The following is a 21337-nucleotide window of genomic DNA, read 5'->3' as shown; positions in this document are numbered from 1 at the left end:
TCTGAGGAAATGGCAAGCATTTTTGTTTCGTTTAAGGTGTTTTTTTTCCCTCCAATTTATGCTTTGGCCACAAATACGAGTACAGGACAAGTCAACAACATTATTTGGGTATGAGTTAACACTATGAACTTTTAAAAGTGAGATTTTCACTAGACCGTTACTTTAATTGAATTAAATAATTCTAACTTAAGCTGCATTTAGAAACATAATGAGTAATAATGAGTAATTGCCATGTGAGTGAGAGTTATGTCTGCAGTGCAGCAAAAGCTTTTTGTAGTTCAGTGGAACATTTACTAAGGCTTGGGTAGCACAGGGTCTAGGTAGACCGTGGTAATACTGAAGAGGGCATGTGGTCAGTCAGACCAAACGATTTGGTTTTCCTTTATTCTGTGACTCAGGTGCAAAGTGGAAGAGACTGGTTGGAGAGTGTTGAAGCGGAAGACTTTGTTGGTTTGATGTTGAGGGAAATTTAGGGAATATGGCTTTGTATCAACACAGTTCAATGGGTGGAAAAGCCTAACTTAAGTCACTTTTGGAATGTGGTTTGCTGCCAAAGTGCTGCTTAGTTGGCAAACTGAAGGGGAGTACTTACAGTCATGTGTGCATACATTCTACGTATGGGTGGTCCCGGGAATCGAACCCACTACCCTGGCGTTACAAATTGAGAATACACTCACCGTCCAGTTTATTAGGTTCACCCATCTAGTACCGGGTCAGACCCCCTTTTGCATCCAGAACAGCCTTAATTCTTCGGGGAATGGATTCTATAATGTGTCGGAAATTTTCCACAGGGATGATGGTCCATGCTGATGCGATAGCATCACGCAGTTGCTGCAGATTGAACGGCAGTACATTCATGCTGTGAACAGCCCGTTTCATCTTATCCAAAAGATCCTCTATTGGGTTGAGGTCAGCAACAATGTATCAATTGGTATCAAGGAACCTAACGTGTGCCAGGAAACATTCCCCACACCATTACACCACCGCCACCAGCCTGTACCGTTGACACCAGGCAGGATGGGGCAATGGACTCATGCTGCTTACACCAAATCCTGACTCTGCAATCAGCATGACCACTATAGCTGCTGCTTCTTGCTTTTAGCTGATAGGAGTGGAACCCGATGTGGTCTTCTGCTGCAGTAGCCAATCCGTGATAAGGATCAACGAGTTGTGCGTTACGAGATGCTGTTCTATACTCCGCTGTTGTACTGCTCCGTTATTTGTCTGTTTGTGGCCTGCCTGTTAGCTCGCACCATTCTTTCCATTCTCCTTTGACGCCACGACCACACGACTTCCTGTAGGAGCGATCCATTTTCGTGACTGGGCTGGTTTACGTAATACACTGTCCGGTGAGTGTATATTGTGAATAGCCTATGTTTGAATAAATTGAGTTATGCACCTGCTGTCTCTAACTCTGAATGATCGGCTATGAAATGCCAACTGACATTTACTCCTGAGGTGCTGACCTGTTGCACCCTCTACAATCACTGTGATTATTATTATCTGACCCTGCAGGTTATCTATGAACATTTGAACATCTTGGCCATGTTCTTTTATAATCTCCACTCGGAACAGTCAGAAGAGGACTGGCCACCCCTCAGAGCCTGGTTTCTTTCTACGTTTCTTCCTAGGTTTTGGCCTTTCTAGAGAGTTTTTCCTAACCACCATCCTTCTACACCTGCATTTCTTGCTGTTTGGGGTTTTAGGCTGGGTATCTGTACAGCACTTTAACATCGTCTAATGTAAATACATTTGATTGATATGATTTTTAGGTCATATCACTAAGCCCTATTCTGTAGCTCGTGGGCTACATGTGACACTTCGATATGCCCACCAATCCCGTGCCACAGCCCCAATGTGAGGCTGCAGTGAGAGTGGCTGGGAGAGGGGCTCCTCTGTGACAAATTGGGTTAAACAAAATCCTGGAAGCAGAACAGGGGGTAGTTATTTATCACATGGAAAAGGTCAGTGTGTGTTCTCTGTGCTTTAATGCAAAGGACATACAAATTCACCACCTCACTGCCAAATGAATGGGAAGTGAGGGAGGCCATTACACTTTTGGCTCTTTATGAAAGCTGTATCACTCAACAGCTCCAAGTGCTACCTGATTCTGTCTCAGAACATCACTTACAAATCATCTTTGATCACCATATCCTAAAGACCTATTTTCTGTTATGATGATGATAATTTAGACAAAGTGAAGTGATGTCAGGGGTGGTAGTGTGTATACTTCTTATTATCCCCTCAGAACAAAATAAGGGCTGGATGGAACACTGTGACACTTGTGGAAGATGTCACGATGAACATTTGTGCCAAATGTATATAATAAGAGTTCTTCATTGCCTATTTCTAATGTTTGCTAAACCCACAGCCATTGTACTCGTATTATCAGCCTCCTCTTATAACACATACGTAACCCTCTTTATTTACCATTGTACTCGTATTATCAGCCTCCCCTTATAACACATACATAACCCTCTTTATTTACCATTGTACTCGTATTATCAGCATCCCCTTATAACACATACGTAACCCTCTTTATTTACCATTGTACTAGTATTATCAGCCTCCCCTTATAACACATACGTAACCCTCTTTATTTACCATTGTACTCGTATTATCAGCCTCCCCTTATAACACATACGTAACCCTCTTTATTTACCACTGTACTCGTATTATCAGCCTCCCCTTATAACACATACGTAACCCTCTTTATTTACCATTGTACTCGTATTATCAGCATCCCCTTATAACACATACGTAACCCTCTTTATTTACCATTGTACTAGTATTATCAGCCTCCCCTTATAACACATACGTAACCCTGTTTATTTACCATTGTACTCGTATTATCAGCCTCCCCTTATAACACATACATAACGCTCTTTATTTACCATTGTACTCGTATTATCAGCCTCCCCTTATAACACATACGTAACCCTCTTTATTTACCATTGTACTCGTATTATCAGCCTCCCCTTATAACACATACGTAACCATCTTTATTTACCATTGTACTCGTATTATCAGCCTCCCCTTATAACACATACGTAACCCTGTTTATTTACCATTGTACTCGTAATATCAGCCTCCCCTTATAACACATACGTAACCCTCTTTATTTACCATTGTACTCGTATTATCAGCCTCCCCTTATAACACATACGTAACCCTCTTTATTTACCATTGTACTCGCATTATCAGCCTCCCCTTATAACACATACGTAACCCTCTTTATTTACCATTGTCCAGTTGTAATGAATGCTGTATTTGGGATTTAACCATTCAATGCTCTTCTGCCTTCTTTGTGCACTCATGATTTATACCAGTTTCACCCAAGGAATATAAATTCTTGTGTTTTCACTGCCCTTGGTGTGAATCTCAACAGATGAGGCTGCCTTCTTAGAATACTTGTTGTTTTAAGCTAGACCTAGTCTAATATATTCCTAACACACACTCAAGGTAAACATGTAAAATACCTCATGAGCATTGTGTGTTTGGTGGTGGAGCTGAGATCATTTGCTGAATATCTCGCCATAGGCTCCGTCTGAAAGAGAGACTGAGGTGTGCTATCTGATGCCTTCTGTGTATTGTTCTTCCAATGTTTTCTTTTTCCTTTTTTTTCTCTGGTAGTGAGGTAGCTTCAAATGCCTTTAGGATGACTGTGTTTGTGCTGTACCTGTTTAGACTGCTCTACTGCTCGCCTAGCCCTGGGGCTGTGTCTCTGCTCCTCTCAGAGCAGTGAGGGTGTCTCTCGACACTCCACTGGGCTTTAGAGAACACACTGAGGCTGACGCTTCCACTCACACAAATGGAGCTTATTTCTCTCTGTTTATATACAGTGATGGATGGTGTAAACACCTGTATTCTTTGTCCAGTCTTTAGTTTTTATGTTAGATAAATATCCCTTTTCTGTATCTACTGCTGTTTACACTGGATTTTTCATTGTGGATACAGGATATTTATATATCTTTGCTAGGTAGGGCTGTCAATCACTCATGTTCTATTACATGTATTGCATATTGAGTTCTCTATATACAAACAACATATACAAACAAAAGTATGTTTCCTCCAAAACTTTGTCGCTGCAGGCTTTGAAATCCCTGCTTTGGAATCCCTGCCCTGCTAGAGCTGCCCCAGGCAACATTAATTGCTGTTATTGTGAAGTGGCTCAGCCATAAAGTGGAAGGCCACACAAGCTCACAGAACGGGACTGCCGAGTGGTGTAGCGCGTAAAAATTGTCTGTCCATGGTTGCAACACTCACTAGCGAATTCAAAACTGCTTCTGGAAGCAAGGTCTGCACAGGAACTGTTCGTCGGGAGCTTCATGAAATGGGTTTCCATGACTGACAAGCCGCACACAAGCCTAAGATCACCACGGAACAATGCCAAGCATTTGCTGGAGTGGTGTAAAGCTCGCTGCCGTGGAAACGCTACCCTGTTGCCCACAATGGAATTTTATGAATGCCCATCCGTCTGGTAGGCCCACCGTTTGTAAAACAGGCTGCTGCATTGGCTTTATTAGTCCTGATTCCTATGACTATTCAATTTGGTTATTTAAGCTCTGAATATCAGCTATCTAACTTTATCAGGAGTTATCGTGATCCTATTTGCAATGTGTTTCCACAGCGGGAAATCCAGAAGTATTTTATTTTTCACTCTGATCAGCTTGTCAAAAATGTATGGATACAAACTTGAAACCACTCATCATGACAATGGGGTGAAACACCTGGACAACAGTTGTGATTGTCCATTTGACTTTGACCTGTCCTGTTTTTAAGGATGTGTTTGTTCACCTAACAGTGCATTTTTTATTCGATTGAGCGCCATTTAGGTTTGGCTATTTGATCAGAGAAACCTGCATGCTGTAAAAAGTGTCCATCTCATTACATTGTCATACATTTTATCTCCTGCCTGTAGGCTACAGAAAAGTCCACATACTCTTTCTACCTCATCCTTTACATGATTTATGTCAAATTATTTTATTGACGGAAGGATAGTGGAGCACGGAAGCGATGTGTCTCTCCAACAGCACCCTGGAGAGGCGTGCTGGAGATGGAGAAGCAAAATATGTTGCGCCCCTGCATTTGAAAAAGTGGACACTGCTTATCACAGAGCGCTATCAGTGCTCACGTAAAAAGTCCATATGCCACTGTTTTATGTGTTGTTGTTGGAGGTGCGTCTTGGTCAGTTTAGCTCAGAAATGCAGACCTCGTAAATCTGCCGCCATAGGCATCTGCCGGCTGTTTTTTAAAATTGGCTGGCCATGTTTTGGAATTGTTGTGATGGCTGAAATCAAAGGTAAGGATGTGAACTGAAACATGACATGGAGAATCCCAGCCCACCTACCAATTCCAACTTCAGGGCAGCTTAATTTCTGCTTCCCTTGGGACCACTCTGGTGTGGGGGATTGTCGTTAACCCTCATTATCTCTGGGGTAATTTCATCTGTTCATTTAGTCTGACCCCTTGGCAGCCGGATGTAGGTAATACCACTAATGGAGCTTCCTGGGTCGCACAGCTGTGATTCTGCCAGCAAAAATGTATGGGATTGAAAAAGAGGGAATAGGGGTAGGCTTTATTCTGAGATTATGATTTGCTGTTTTTCATCAACGCGCAACTCAGGACAAAAACACCCATGTTGGAAGAGTTCATTCGCTAGACTGGACATCTGATCCTCAGTCAGTTATTGTGCACAATGCTGAAATCCTTCATTGAGGCTGCTGGTGCTGGAACATTTCATCAGTTCCTTCATTCTTCTCTGCACGGTCCTGAGGGACCACTATGGTGGTAGTCTACAATATGAGCTCACTGGAAATGTGGGGAACTCCACAGAACAGCGCAAGGGAGTCAGTGACAAGGAGGGAGGGGAAAAAGCAGGTGATGTCATGTAAAGCATCCGTACTGTGTTTCTGTTACTTGACTAAAGAGCATGTCATTCTGAAGACAGAGCTTTTCTCCATGTTGTCAATGGATACACCCTGACCAAGCCCAAGGCTCCTAAAGAACCAACTCTGGACACAGAGAAAGCCTCCATACTATGTTTCTGCTTCTTGGATAAAGAACATGTCATTCACAAAGTGTCCAGAGTCCAAGATCAAATGAGACTGGTATGATAGGTGGTCAGGGTAGCTCAGTTGGTAGAGCATGGCGCTTGTAACGCCAGGGTAGTGGGTTCGTTCCCCCGGACCACCCATACGTAGAATGTATGCACACATGACTGTAAGTCGCTTTGGATAAAAGCGTCTGCTAAATGGCATATATTATTATATGGAGAAAGCTGATGCATTGTGTGGCTGCAGAGGACCATCCGACTCTTATCACTAGTGACATGAGAACCTACTAAACCAGAGAGCGAGATGAGGGAGACAGAAGCATGTTTATGGAGAGCTTTATTGATTCTAAAAATGCTCCTGCAGGGTGCTTGTTGTGGGTTATTAGCATGGACATGCTAGGGAATGAAGCCTTACTTTTTTTCAGAGCATGCTCTTTTGGGCACCAGAGAAGAAGAGAAAGAAGGGTACAGCGTTGTCTGTAAGGAGCGATAAAACAGATGCCTGCAGTGCCCTGACATACAAGTTCATCTCAGACCACCCTCAAGTTATTTTCCTGATCACATGTCTAAGACTGACTGACAGCATCAAGTTTTTATTGTTGTCAACTCTGTTTAGCCATTGTTGGTAGGGTATTGTTGTCAATAGGAGAGTGGTAGTGGTGGTAGATGGATTCTGGCTGCATCCTGCGGTGGTGGAGGAATCTGATGAGGATCTGGATAGTGCTGCAGGGAGAGGAACAGAAGTTCCCTATCTCATTCTAAATGCCTCCTCTTCTCCCAGCTCCACTACAGCTACAGCAGACCCTCGCTGGGGAAGAGATAAGCCGCTTCATATTTTCTCTCTATGCCCAAGGAAAAATATGTTATTCACTCTCTGTGACACACTGCCTCGTGGTGACTTACTATAGACTCTATAGACATCTCTGGGATGCAGGGCCAATGGCTTTCTCAGACTTACATAACATCGCCAACAACAGCGTCAATACCCCTTTACTGACCTGTATTGATCCTATCACATAATTGGCTGTGGAATAGGAAGGGCACAGAGATAGGGTTACCACATTAGACACAATTCCGTAAAAGGCCAGTCAGTGGGTATTGATCTGCTGCACAGCTGACTCTCTTGTTAATCATGCAAACAAAGCGGAACAGCATGCTGTGCACACCGCAGAGTGGAAGAGAGGGATCATTTCCCCTCCCTCTATCTTACTTCTATGTGTATGCCGCCAGCCCACCAATGGATTTGTGGTTATCCTTCTTGAAATGGTCTCAAAATAAACAATTTCCTTTTTCAATATGATCCAAGCATGTGGTAAAACTAGTCAATATTGTACTAGCCTACTGTTCCATGATATAATACAGGTGTTCCCACACTTGTTCACTGGTTGGCAACCCTTCCAGCATTGGGGAACATCACCTGTGTAATAACACTTACTGTCTTTATTGTTTATTTTATACTAAATAGCCAGACTGTAGAGAATTCTGGAGCTCTGCCTGTGTCTGTTGCCCCTCACCACAGTGCTAGTGTTGATTATGGAAATGGTTTATGATTTCCTCTGTCCATTCCACGTGTATCTGTCATCTTTCTGACAACTAGGCAAATCCCCCAAAGGCCATGTTCCGGGGTCGGAACAGGCAGATGCAAAGCATCATTCTGGAGGGTGCAGAGCAAACACTGGCCTTGCTATCCCACTGGAGACTACAGGAAGCCTGCTGCTGGAGAAACTTTGAATAAAGTTGTGCAGGGTTAGTGAAGAGATCAGCTCATTTGACTGTTTTCTGATAGCTGACAAGTCATTTTAACATAGCTAATCCACCTCTTGAATGATACATGAAGCATAGCTGTTACTTGGCACTGCAGGACTTTGTCAATTTACCAAGATGATGAGGAAGGTAGTCTGAATTCTGTGTATGTTCAAATCTCCAGTGGGTTATTCCAATCCTCTGTTATGGAGGTGTAATCTGTTGAGATGGCTATCCAATGAAATGGACAATCATCTCACTTTCGTTGTGGTTTAGTTGCAGTTTGCTCACTATTTATCAGTCTTTCTTTGTGAGGACCAGTGGAGTCTCCTCAGAGGAGGAACATTTCTCCTCAGTGAATTAAATACAAATAGTGAAACAACTTTTTAAAATCATTTTTATGTAAAACTATACTAAATATTTTCACGTCACCAAATAATTGATTAAAACACACAGCCTCAACAGCACTCTGTAGGGTAGCACCATTGTGTAGCCGGAGGACAGTTGGTTTCCATCCTTCTCTGGGTACATTGACTTCAATACAAAACCTAGGAGGCTTGTGGTTCTCACCCCCTTCCATAGACTTACACAGTAATTATGACAACTTCCAGAAGATGTTCTCCAACCTATCAGAAGCTTATAGCATGAACTGACATGTTGTCCACCCAATCAAAGGATCAGAAAATGAATCTAGTACTGAAAGCATAAGCTACAGCTATCTAGCACTGCAGTGTATAAAATGTGGTGAGTAGTTCACTCGAAGAGAAAGAGAATTCAACAGTTTTGAACAAATGAATTTCTTAAAAAATCAAGGAAAAGCAAGCGAGAGGGCAAGAAAGCTAGCCATATTTTGTAATATTTTTTTAGCTAGCTAGTGCAGCTAGCTACTTTAGTCTACTTAGCATCCCTCTCTATTTGAGCTGGGTGTTTGTGAGCTAGCTGGCTATGGCTATCCAACACTGAAACTCTTCCAAGTCGAGGAAGTTTGACTAATTTATTGCCACCGGGGCCTGCCAGTGAAACTGCTAAACTGCTTGCTAACTATACATTTTACTGCATGATTGTAGCGGGTTCACTAGAGCATTAGTTCTAGTAGCTTTGTTTAATATGATATCTCATATGATGACAATGATGTAGGCTGTGTGTAGCTATTAGTGGTTATGATATGAATGTTTAGCTTGGAAAGGTTTTCTTGATTTGTTGTGCACTGAAGTCCACAAGCAAAGGGAAAAGGTGAGAGGAAGAGAGTATGTAGACGTGAGAAGGAATTATACAACGATCAAAGGGATCAGGTTGTTTGTATGTGGCTGCTATTAAACTGAAAATGGAAAATGCAAGTATCATGTAGTAGCCTAAATCTATCGATGTTACATTGAACTGGGTGAATGCGATATGAATGACAGTCATCCAACATGCTGTAATAGAAATAAGGCCAAGCTCATAATTTTTTTTTTTATCGTCCTCCCTCATCTTAAATGGCACCGACCGCCACTGGTGTGGACCCATAACTAATGGGTGAGAAAAGGAAGGAATCCTTTCTCTCAGACAGCATTGACTAAAGCCTTGTTTTCTGTTACAAAGACAGGTTGTTCTGTCCATCCTTGATTGATGGTATCTGTAAATCCAATTTCTCAGGAGTGGGCCCAGGCAAAAATAACAACAGGTAATCCCATTTCCCATTTACAAATGTGGAGAAAAAGTTAAATCTGCCACCAGTTTGGCGTTAGCATAATGAAAGAGCGAGAATGGGTATGGGGGAGAGCTAAACAATTTAGAATGCATGCTGAAAGCGCCTGCCTGGGAAAAAAAACATAAGGGAGAGAGGAGAGGTGGCGAGAGGCTGATTGAGAGGAAGCTTTTAGTGGCTTTCTCCTGTGAAATCATGCATGTCCCTCTGACTGACATTCAGAGCTCATCTGGCCCTCCACAAGCACTTACCCTCCATTAGCAGACAAAGATTTACCTTAACCACACCAGCCCCGTTCCCCAACTTAGATTTACCGACACCATATTGGCCTCTTAGGACGACAATGTTTCTACCCAAAACGCCAATGCTGTACTGAATGCTGAGATTCCCTTTAACTATGAGCAGTCTTGCCACTTAACAACACAGATTGACAGAGATTTACCTACAGTGCATTACTTGTGTGATGCAACCATTAGCAATGTCTACTGAGCTCTGGGAATTTGTTAAGGAAGTGTTGTAATACCATAGATATTAACTCGGTCGACCTATAAACATCTTGACATTCTTATGCTTTTCATTTGAAAGCAGTAACCCTTAGCCAAGTCTGTTTTGGTTGTTGGCTTCGTCTTGTCTGTCATATTCTGATCACAGCCCCTCTCTGTGGTGTTTTTGTCTGGTGTTTTCCTCAGTTATGTTTTTTTCCCTTTCATTCGCTAAAGAGGTCCGTTGCTTCCCACTTCCTGCTCAGCCCGAGTACTGAGTGAGAGTTGTGTAATCCCCTCCCCCTCCTCTGCTCTGAGCCAGACAACAAGAAACATCTGGACAGAGAATAGAGAGTTCAGAACACACCCATCCCCACCTTCAAGGAGCTCAACAATGCACCGGTTCAACTATGCGCCGCTTGTAATGTGGACACCCCCTGCCTCTCCAGCCAAACCCTCTGTACACTGCATTCTTAGCGTGACATTGCTAGTTCTGTTCAAACGTGTGTTAGTTTAGTCAGTGTTTTCTGAGTTTGCTTGTGAAAAAAGTGTGTATATAGAGTTGTTTCTCTGTCTGTGGGGCAGGCTATTATTTTGTTCTGAGATTTGCATCAGGGAAAATGTATTGTTGTTGACTCTGAACAGATTGTTTTTTGGCAGGCAGGCAATCCTGCTTTTGGATTGTAGGCTCAGTGACAAGTGAGTTTTAACAACAACAACAATGGAGTTTTGACAGTATTTACCTACCCATTTCCATTCACATGGTGGATATGTGCAATTAGTTCAGTGTCTCCCATAAAGCAGTTAGTCACTGGGTGGATGTCATCATGTCCAGTGCCATTTCCTGCAGTCAGATTACCTAGTGGCCTCATGGGTGGAATGTTATTAATATTGTTAATAATTTCATAACTAATGAACATTATTTCAAAAACCACCGAAAATCTGGTGTTTCTATGTCAAGCGGTTTTGTTATATTTCTTCTGTGATGTATATAAAGTGTAATATTGGTATGCAAACTCTAAATTGAATACATTTCATCTCTAATTCTGACATGGTGTCTTCTACAGGTGTCTTCTTTTAAAAAATTCCATAACCATGTGTGTGAGGTGTATACTTTTGTTTCAAAGTAGATTTGTTTAATACTACCAAGAGTCACTCTGTGTGCCCACTGCAGTAAAAGGCTAATCCAACCACCAACACAGCCATGCGCTGCCAAGGACCATAGCAGTAGGAGGATCTGTTCAACAGAAACAAAAGCTTTTGCCAGTTTAGAAAGAAGCAAGACCCCACAGTGCTGCTGTTGAGAAGGAACAATGAGTTTCAGAGAAGAGGTCCAATACTGTTGTTACGTAATGCTTTTCTACAACAGTGAGCATAACACACATGGGTGTGCAGGTGCACCAGCACCAATATTAGAACCATGTGAAACTGAGAGGGGTACAGTACTTCTGCTTTGACAATATTTTTCATACGGATTCACTCAGCCTTGTCTCTTTCCGTCCATGCAGAAATATGTTCCCCCCTTTCTGAGCTCAAGGTGCACATTTTCTTGGGGCAGGTGCTCATTGCCAGACTGTTATGAAGTACTAAGAAAGTGTAGTTGAGTGCAGCAGAACCGCTTCCACCTAGCAGTCATACTGTATTATTGAATGGGTTCTGTTATCTGCAAGAAAGTGGTCTTTAGGGATGTGGTTAGACTCAGTTCTGTACGTTGTGTAGAGAGAACAAAGGCGTTTTAGTTCATGCATTTACTGTTAATATTTTGTCTTTTGTTTTAGCTCACTAGTTTTCCCTGTACACCTGTATGTCTGTAGAGAGAGGACTATAGCCTACGTAGAGGATTAAACATAGCAGAAAGTGTTTTTCCACTGGTGGACTAATTGGGGGCTTGTCCCTTAAATAAACGACAATTATTTCACAAGGTCAGACGAAAGTGTGTGTAGGGGTTGGTGGTTGACCACTGGTGAACTTTGTGATGTTCATATGCTCACATCTTAATTCACACTCATCTTTTGTTTGGATTTGTGTGTGTTCATGACTGTCCGTGTTAGAGACTGAGTGTCCAGCCTCCAGCCTCACCACTGCTCTCTTCCTCCTCAATCCTGCAGCCCCTCTTCTTCTTTATTGGGTGACCTTGAGTGTGGACTTTACTGTGGGAGTCTGGGATAGCGCTTACCCTGACCACCACCTTCAGACGGCCTCCTGAGATCAACTGCGTGGTCTGAACACATTCATCTTCCCACCATGCACTTCATCTCTCTCGCCGACCTCACCAAGACCCTCAACCTCCACAGCAATACATAGAGAAAGAGGGAGGGAGAGAAGAGGAGAGAGGTGAAAAGCACGAGTGAAATGGTGTTTCTTGGAATAGATATTGAAAGATGGAAGGGGTTGTGAGAGTGAATGGGAGTGTGCACAAAGCATATTGAAGCTTTGCACACAAAAGAGTGTGTAGGTGTCAGATAAAAGAAGAGTGTTTGTGGAGTGGGCTGTGTGTTTGTGAGGTAGAAAGAAGTCGATCATACGAGAGGGAGAAAGCGGTAGAAGAAAGACTGATTGTGCGAGAGGCATCATTAATGGTGCTCTATTATCGGATGCTTTTGGCTCATCACATATTATCTCTGGCACAAATGAACAGTTGACATGTTCTAATATGAATGTCACATTTGTTGCACAGTAGGGCATCCAATACAAATCAAATAAAATAAATGTTATTAGTCACATGCGCCGAATAGAACAGGTGTAGACCTTAGAGTGAAATGCTTACTTACAAGCCCCTAACCAACAATGCAGTTTTAAAAAATACAGATAAGAATAAGAGATAAAGGTAACAAGTAATTAAAGAGCAGCAGTGAAATAACAATAGCACGACTATATACACGGGGGTACCGATACAGAGTCAATGTGTGGGGACACAGGGGTTATTTGAAGTAGTATGTACACATGTAGGTAGAGTTATTAAAGATGACAACAGAGAGTATCAGTGGTGTAAAGAGGGGGGGCACTGCAAATTGTCAGGGTAGCCATTACACTAGATGTTCAGGAGTGTGCCGGTCGGAGGCCGAGCAGTTGCCATACCAGGCAGTGATGCAACCAGTCAAGATGCTCTCGATGGTGCAGCTGTATAACCTTTTGAGGATCTGAGAACCTTTTCCAAATCTTTTCCGTCTCCTGAGGGGGAATAGGTTTTGTCGTGCCCTCTTCACGACTGTCTGTGTGTGCTCAGAGCATGTTAGCTTGTTGGTGATGTGGACACTCCCTCAACCTGCCACACTGCAGCCCGGTCGATGAGAATGGGGGCGTGATCGGTCCTCTTTTTCCTGTAGCCCACAATCATCTCCTTTGTCTTAATCATGTTGAGGGAGAGGTTGTTGTCCTGGCACCACACGGTCAGGTCTTTGACCTCCACCCTATAGGCTGTCTCGTCGTTGTCGGTGATCAGGCCTACCACTGTTGTGTCATCGGCATATTTAATGATGGTGTTGGAATCGTGCCTGGCCATGCAGTCATGAGTGAACAAGGAGTACAGGAGGGGACTGAGCACGCACCCCTGAGGGGCCCCTGTGTTGGGTCTAAGGTTTCTGGGATAATGGTGTTGATGTGAGCCATGACCAGCCTTATTAAAGCATTTCATGGTTACAGACGTGAGTGCCACGGGTCAGTAGTCGTTTAGGCACATTACCTTAGTGTTCTTGGGCACAGGGACTATGGTGGTCTGCTTAGAACATGTTGGTATTACAGACTCGGACAGGGAGAGGTTGAAAATGCCAGTGAAGACACTTGCCAGTTGATCAGCTCATGCTCACAGTACATGTCCTGGTATTCCGTCTGGCCCATTGTGTGGCTCTTAGATATTTAATAGTGTTTTTTAAAATGTCAAACACAAATGGCATTAGGTGTGTCTATTGAAAACACATTACTACGGAAAATGAGCTAAGCTTTGACGCAGATGAATTGTCAAACCGGGCTGATGATGGCTGGCATAGTAACTAGCGATCCTGATATATTCTCCCTGCTGAAATTACATTTGTGTAAGCCTAATCACTGCAGCAACCTTTTCAAAATCCCCAGCATCATTTACTGTAGATTTGATTAAGGACCGAAATCCAGCTTAGCACCATATGTTAAACCAGCCTGTGACTCAGAATAGCCTCGTGAATTTTTGGGAGAATGTAACACCTGTTGTGATATTCTCTGCTTAGGGTTGTAGTGTTGCACTGTTTTCTCTCTGGAACGGTCCACCTATTCCAACACATACCGTACACACAGAATGAATAAGCCCTTCAGTCAACTATCATTCCACACTCCTCTGTTAGCATGGGCTTGTTCACGTGTCTAGTGGTGCATATAGCATGTGTTACAAAACATCTCTAGGGTTTCTTCTGGATCCAAAAAGGGCTTAGGTGGTGGGCGCTGTACTCCCGTCGTCACAGATTAATCTTAGAGAACATTTTAGAGGCCCGATCTTTGCATTGTAGAGAATTATTTTGTATTTTAAGGCAATTTCCTGCAATTCTACACATTTCTCAATGGAGCTGAGAGAAATATGGTCCAATTGGAGGCGTCATAAAAAATGCACCACCCTCCCCAATGTTTAAAATACTTTCAATGTGTACACTCTCCCCCCTCATCAAATTAACAACACAAATCATCATTACCACCACAAATAACAATAAATCTAGCAACCCTGTATTTAGAAACATGGATATCGACTTCTCCACTTTTTTGTGGCACTGTCTATGCCATGAAGGGCTACGGGCCAGAAGGTTGAGGGTTCGCGACCACCAAGGACCAGCTCCCTCTCCCTGCCAGTATCATTACACTACCATCAGAGGTGGCTGCAGACAATTATCAGATGGGGGGAAATCAGATTTATATGTATTTATAATTATATCCACCAACAGGTTTCTGAGCCAATGCACCACACACAACCAATAAGCAACACATAACTGCATACCGATTACTGACTTTGAGCACTTATTATCATGGTTTGCGTTGTCAACACCACAATCAAGTATGTCAATCTCAACAAACTGAAAATACATCACTCTCTACTCAGTACTGAAGGCTTGGTTTGACACTTTTCCCAAATGTCATTCAACTTTTTGGTGTTTTGTAACAGATGTCTGGCCGTTGCACAGTTTGGATGCTGGAATTATATTTGAAAGGAGTGGATGAAAATGAGCAAGTAGCCTACAGGAGACTAGTCAGATTAAAACATTGTGACTAGTTGTTTATGCCACAAATAAAAAGGTATTATATTTTAAAAGTTAGGTTCTAGGTCAAGGGATCGGAAAGGAGGCAGAATACGTGTTAAAGCTTTCCTGAATAACTGCTGGGAGCATAAGCCTGTGTGGATACGACTATATAGGATGACTTGTGTGGCTACAACTATATAGGATGACTTGGGAGAATAATGATCTGCAACAGACAGTACACCAGTATCAGAAGTAAAAATACTGTTCCTTTCTATAATTTATAATCTGTCGAGAGTAGACATACAACTGATTCTCATATCTCGCACAATTTCCTTCGACAGATAGCTCTACCAAACCTGACAGCCAGATGTCAGAGGCCTCCAGGCCCTTGCACCCCTGCCGAAACCCGTCTTCTCCGCTTCTACAAAGATTAATTAGAAAGGGCCTGGTTCGATTCATCAGGACTGTCTGAATTGGAGCTGCAGCATCTGCAACACCTTAGTGGAAATGAAGAATGCCATAAAATAATCCTTCACCGGGAAGCCCCAGGAGAGTCTGGTTTCAATTTAAATTGATGGTGTTTACCAGGATGTGGATCCTCCATACTACATGTGGAGCTGAGGCGATGGTGAGCTGACAGAGACCTTGAGCACATCTTGGTGTAAACATAGCAGACCTTTACACATTAACCCCCCACCCACTTCAGAAGTGTGGACAAGGTCAAGCACAAACCACAACCAACAATTACTCCAGTGCAATAGTAGCATACCAAGACCTCTTAGCCCTTTGTCTGTGACTGTAGCTCTTGTGTCAAGGTTGTTGAGAAGGAGGAGGACAGCAGAACAGCAGATATCTGGCCTACTTTTCTCCACCCAGGCTTCCAAAACAAATAGAGAGGAAAAACCACACAGGAGTGGAGTGTGGGAAAGCACATTCTGCACAGCTCCTGTAACCTTGAATAGCCTTTTCCAAATTAAAACAAGATCCAGGGGCTCCAGGAGAGAAAAGGTGCATCTCGGGAAGCACAAGAGCAGAAATCGGCTGAAATATGAGATAAACTAAAACATTTTCATTTTCTCATCCGCTTTACGACAGCTTCTCGTCGCCTGAGGATGAACAAGATGGTGGTAATGAGAAAAACAATGGGATGGCTTATTCAACCACAGGGTTGATGGGAACCTTTCCCAACCTCTTTTCCTTCCCCATTCCCCTCATGAGCAGACTTTACAACTGTGTTTAATTAATTACTTTTCCTCTTTTATTAGTTCACCACCATTTTGACAACCATGTTTTAATTTTGTAGTTTTGGTGGTTAGATAAGCTCTGAAACTTTGCAGCCGTTTAGCATATCCCTGTGAGAATTCTTCATTTTAAACACTCCCAGAGTTGTTACATCGCAGCAGATTAAGATAGAGATGTATTCTGAATGCTTATGTTGTGTTCTCCCCCCGACATGACTTTGCTCTCCGCTCCAGCCTCAGCCTCATGAATGTTTCAACACGCTGAGATTATTAGGCCTGCTAGCACGTGCAAGCAACAACAATCCCCACACGCCTCCCGATGGCAAACGCGGATATTGTTTTGTGTATATCTTCCACATTTAACAGGTTGCGGCCCTCTTCAGTGATGAATGCTTCTTGTTACCGTGTGGCTGTTACCCCCACCCCTGAGAGGATGCAGGTAGCAGCTTTATGGATGGCTGCACAGACCCTAGTTAAACCCCAGTTAAACCAGGCCGTAGCATAGCGCATCCGAGTGTTGGGACAGGACGGAAGGAGTTAGGGAGTATTGTATCTAGAATCACATGATGTTTTATACTGTAGATGCAGGAAAATAGCAGAAGGAAAATAGCAGTCCGTTTGGGATTGCAACCAAGTTTGCTGAATGATTTGCTGATAAGCCTCATAGGTGGACTGATGATGCCTTGCTGATGCTCTGAATTAATTTCAACAAACAATAAACTCTGCTCTGTCATTCACCCAAGACCACATGACCTGCTATTGCAAGACTGAAGACCTTGTTCCGGCAGCAGCACATGGCATTCCTACAAACACACTGGGCCCATGCTTCCTGTGAAGAATCTGCCTTTCCATTTGGTGAATATTAAAGCCATCTGTTAGCGTTTACCGTCTCAGGACGCTGATCTGTCTTGTGTTTTGACACTCATTACAGAGCATGTAAAGCAGTTATATTAGGGCTGACAGACCAAGTAGAGGAGTGGACTGTGTGCAGAGTCACTGAGTACTGCCATGATTATGGAAGTAGGCAGAGTTTGGCATTAGTCATGTAAACGTAGGAAGCATACGCCGATTAAAACACCTGTTTTTTTTAGCAATCTTTCAAATTATTAGGACATGTAAACAGTTTTATCTGAGTTCCAGTGGTGTATTTGATCTGCACATGTGCCTGTATACCAAACTCAGAATCAAATAGACTTCGAATAAATGACATGGTCACTGTGGTAGAACATTTTTTGGGGGTTATTTTCTGCATTTGCCAAAGTCCCATCAGGTAGCCTGATTTCAGATGTGTCCAAGTAAACAGGATTATTAGGGGAATCCTTTCTCTTTCAGAGAATGTAAACTTTTTGAACAAACTATTGTATTAATCTGACTATCCACAATAATCGTACTATTGTGTTCATGTAACCGTACTTAATGTGTAGGGTGGCAGATTGTGATTGATAATTTTCAGCAAGGGATCGAGCACTCTGAGTGGACTGATCATGACACTATTAGGATGAAAAATATATCAGAAAGCAGATGCGGGCGGTCTGTTTTGGGATCAAATGAATCATTTATGGGCGGTGATGACTCGGCACAACGGACAGAGTCTGCCTCGCCGGAAATGAATAAAATCCAATATGATGTTTTTGTGTTTAAATGAAGCGTTAAATGGGAGTAGACAGCACCACTGATCGATATGGTATTAAAGCACTGCTATCGTTTCCCCCCAAGGGGCTTTACGCAAGTTAAAACATGTAAAAAGTTCCCAAGAGTGTTACCCTTGTATCTGCTTGTAACTGCAGGGATAATGACAAAATCACTGAATCACAATGTAATGTGACAGGCAATTTTTTTTATCTAGCAAAAAAAGAGTCAGACATGAGTGGTCTCAAAATGTTTCTCTGATACATATCTCTTGCTGCATATGTTGCATAACAGCCCAACAAAATCAGCAGCTTAGATAATGTCTGCATTCAATCAGAGGCCCAAAAAACACAAGCAACTTGCCCAATATCCTGGGATATATCCAGGCTGGCTGGGGGAATTAACTACTAAATCTCACTGAGCATTTCTGGCCCACACTGTAGGGTGTCTGCCTACGAGTTTTCCAGGGGGGGAAAAGTGCTCTGCTCTCACGTCATAGCCTGGATTCTGCTGGAGGGACTAGGAATGGGAAGAGAGGCTGGGATAAGGGGGACTCGGTGAGGAAAGCCATCTCGGTAGTCCTCCTCTCTTGTTCTCAGGTAAAGAGAGTCGGAGCCTCCATGCAGCCGTGGCGACACAGCGCTGGATCGCCTCATCCATTATTAGACTTCTTTATTCTATTAAGAGCTATGAATTATGGATCTCCCACAATGCACTGCACCAGCAGAGTGGCTGCTCTGATTTAATGCCGAGAGCTGTTAGTGTCTTACCACCAACACTGATATGGCCTCTACCATCCACACACTCCCTTGATGGTTGTCCCTCCAATGGAGGACGTGGGGAGAACGCACACAACCACACCTCACCAATGGCTAGGCCTCTTATTTAATTCAAAGAATACTCTGCAATATGGGGAGCAGGAAGGAAGCCACTGATTGGGTCGTGGGTTAAATGGGAGTGGTGTATGAAAGGGAAATGGAATTTAGCAAGGATTGGTCCAGATGACCGGTTGGCTGTTGACTGGGGCCACAGGAAACTGTGACAGAATGATCTGCTCAAGAGGGACTAACACTGGGGAGAGGGACAGTGCCCATGCAGCCCAGTTTGACTTTAGTCTGCTGTCTATTGGCAAAGCTTTAAGACTGTCTTACACAATAGGCTACTTTTAACAGCTGCTTCACTGCTCTAACACTACATCCCTTTTTTCTCCCTGAGACACTTCTGAATTGGATAATATTCTGGATAACTTTGCCTCTAGCTCCAGTTTATGCCAGCGACTTATAACCATGTACAGCTTGTCTACGGAGTTGTATTAAGTCACTTGCATTAGATCTTCTCAAGACTGGGTAATATTCCGGATAACTTGGATCAACATAATACTTCTTTGGTATTCTGACTGTGGCTCTTAGCTCCAGTATGAGCCATTAACTGAGCACCACAGCACTGCTCGTCTACAGAGTTGTAGAAGTCCGTTGGTCTTCATGTGAATCCCAGTTGAACTGGCCAAGAGGAAATGAGGACGGAGGTCTGTTTATTTATGTGATGGGAGGTCTTTCCTCTCTCTGTGTAATGCTCAGAGCGAACCAGCAGCTGGTGGAAGCCTCATAAATAATTTAACGACTATGCAAACGGCACAAATAGAGGCCAGTGTTCACACTAAACTAACATTATCAATCCATTCATTTAGAGATAGACATGGCAAGCGGCCAGGGTCGTACCAGGAAATAGTTGTGACTCGAGGAAATCCCTCCCCTGTGTGTGCCCATTGGTCGATATTAGGATACGCCTGTCCACTACTGGTCAAAGCACACTGCAAGAGACATAGGGCAGTCATTAAATTGGTGCTAGCCAGCCGAACCATGGGGTGTCTGCATGACGTGCCTACTCTTCATACAAGCAGATGGCAGATGATGTTGCTTCACTAAGTACGTTGGGTCAGGTTGGGCTTTTTGCTGTGGGTTGTTGGAGGATACAGTCTTTTCAATGTAATAGGCTATTTATATTTGTAACTCAATAAACCACTCCATGAAATATAGGCTGTCTTTGTAGTTCACTTCAGGGAGCACCTCATCCCAACATTGAAGCAGTAGCCTGTATGAGGATTATATTCAATGTCGTGTCTCATGATGATCTCAGTTAGTTAATATTGGTAATCCCTCATGTTTAAAATAAGGTTTCCACATAAGAGTCACACCTAGAGAGGCATTCAGTGTCAGCACCAAATTTCCCAGCTGTCACTGGGGCAACAACACCCACAGTGTTTACAATAAGCATGCCGTTAACTTCTGATAGCCACAAGGTCTGCAGTGGACCACAGAACCCCCCCCCCCCCAATCCAGTCTCATCATCACTGGTAATGAAAGGCTCATTGAGCATCTCTGGGCTATTCAAGCAACATCCATGGCATTTAGATGAACTCTGTTGAAGGCTGAAGCAGGGCTGAAGCAGGGCTGGATGGTCTATAATTTAAATCAGTCAGAAAGCTTCATGAGTGTGCCTCCGTATTTTTTACCAAATTGCCCTTTTATAAAATCTCTCTCTCCTCTTTCTGGTTTCCCCAGCGACAACACCCACACACTAAATAACAAACACCAGCGAAGAAGCTCACACTATATGGATCCTGCTTAGGGCGTAAATGGATGGTATTTACATAGGGGTTAGATAAGAGACTGGAACCATTACAGAGATGGATGGGGAGGAAGTGAAGTGGGGGAACGCCTGTGGGTTTATCACAAAGCGGGTGCCTGCAGTGAAAGAAAAAGGGATGTCTCTCTTCCTCATCCCTCTATCTCTCTCTCTCTACCTTTGTGTACGCCTGTGTTAGGGTGTGGTGTGCTGCTCTGCTCCCTCCGTCCTGTCTGAGCTGAGAGTGTACCAGCAGCAGATGGAAAAGCCATCCTATTATCACAGCCCTGCCATACCTCAGAGATTCCATCATCCTTCCTCATATCTCCTGCTGCATATGCACACACACCCCTCGTAGAGCTGCTTATCTGGTCGTTTGCATTATCTAGGCACACTGACTGCATTGTGCTGCTATTGGAAATCTTGCTGTTATTATTCCAGGTGACTGCTAACAGATCGGGAGGAGGTACCGGGAGGAGGTACCGGGAGGAGGTACTGGGAGGAGGTACTGGGAGGAGGTACCGGGAGGAGGTACCGGGAGGAGGTACCGGGAGGAGGTAACGGGAAAGGCCACATTATTGTCATGGATCAAAGATCAAAGATTGGCAAGGCTGTAATGGAGACATGCTGATAGAAAACAGACGCATGAAAATTCACTGACCAGCTTCACCCGAGGC

The 21337-nt window shown here is 43.4% G+C and overlaps 1 protein-coding gene across 11 annotated transcripts in view; it reads left to right on the top strand.

The window, feature by feature from the left end:
* LOC124048888 (guanine nucleotide exchange factor VAV2-like) overlaps positions 1-21337 on the top strand; it is a 254430-nt gene that overhangs the window by 5126 nt on the left and 227967 nt on the right. The window lies entirely within an intron of this gene.

Source organism: Oncorhynchus gorbuscha, linkage group LG11, assembly GCF_021184085.1.
Source record: "Oncorhynchus gorbuscha isolate QuinsamMale2020 ecotype Even-year linkage group LG11, OgorEven_v1.0, whole genome shotgun sequence".
Lineage (NCBI taxonomy): Eukaryota > Metazoa > Chordata > Actinopteri > Salmoniformes > Salmonidae > Oncorhynchus > Oncorhynchus gorbuscha.
This window is presented reverse-complemented; position numbering and strand designations above follow the sequence as displayed.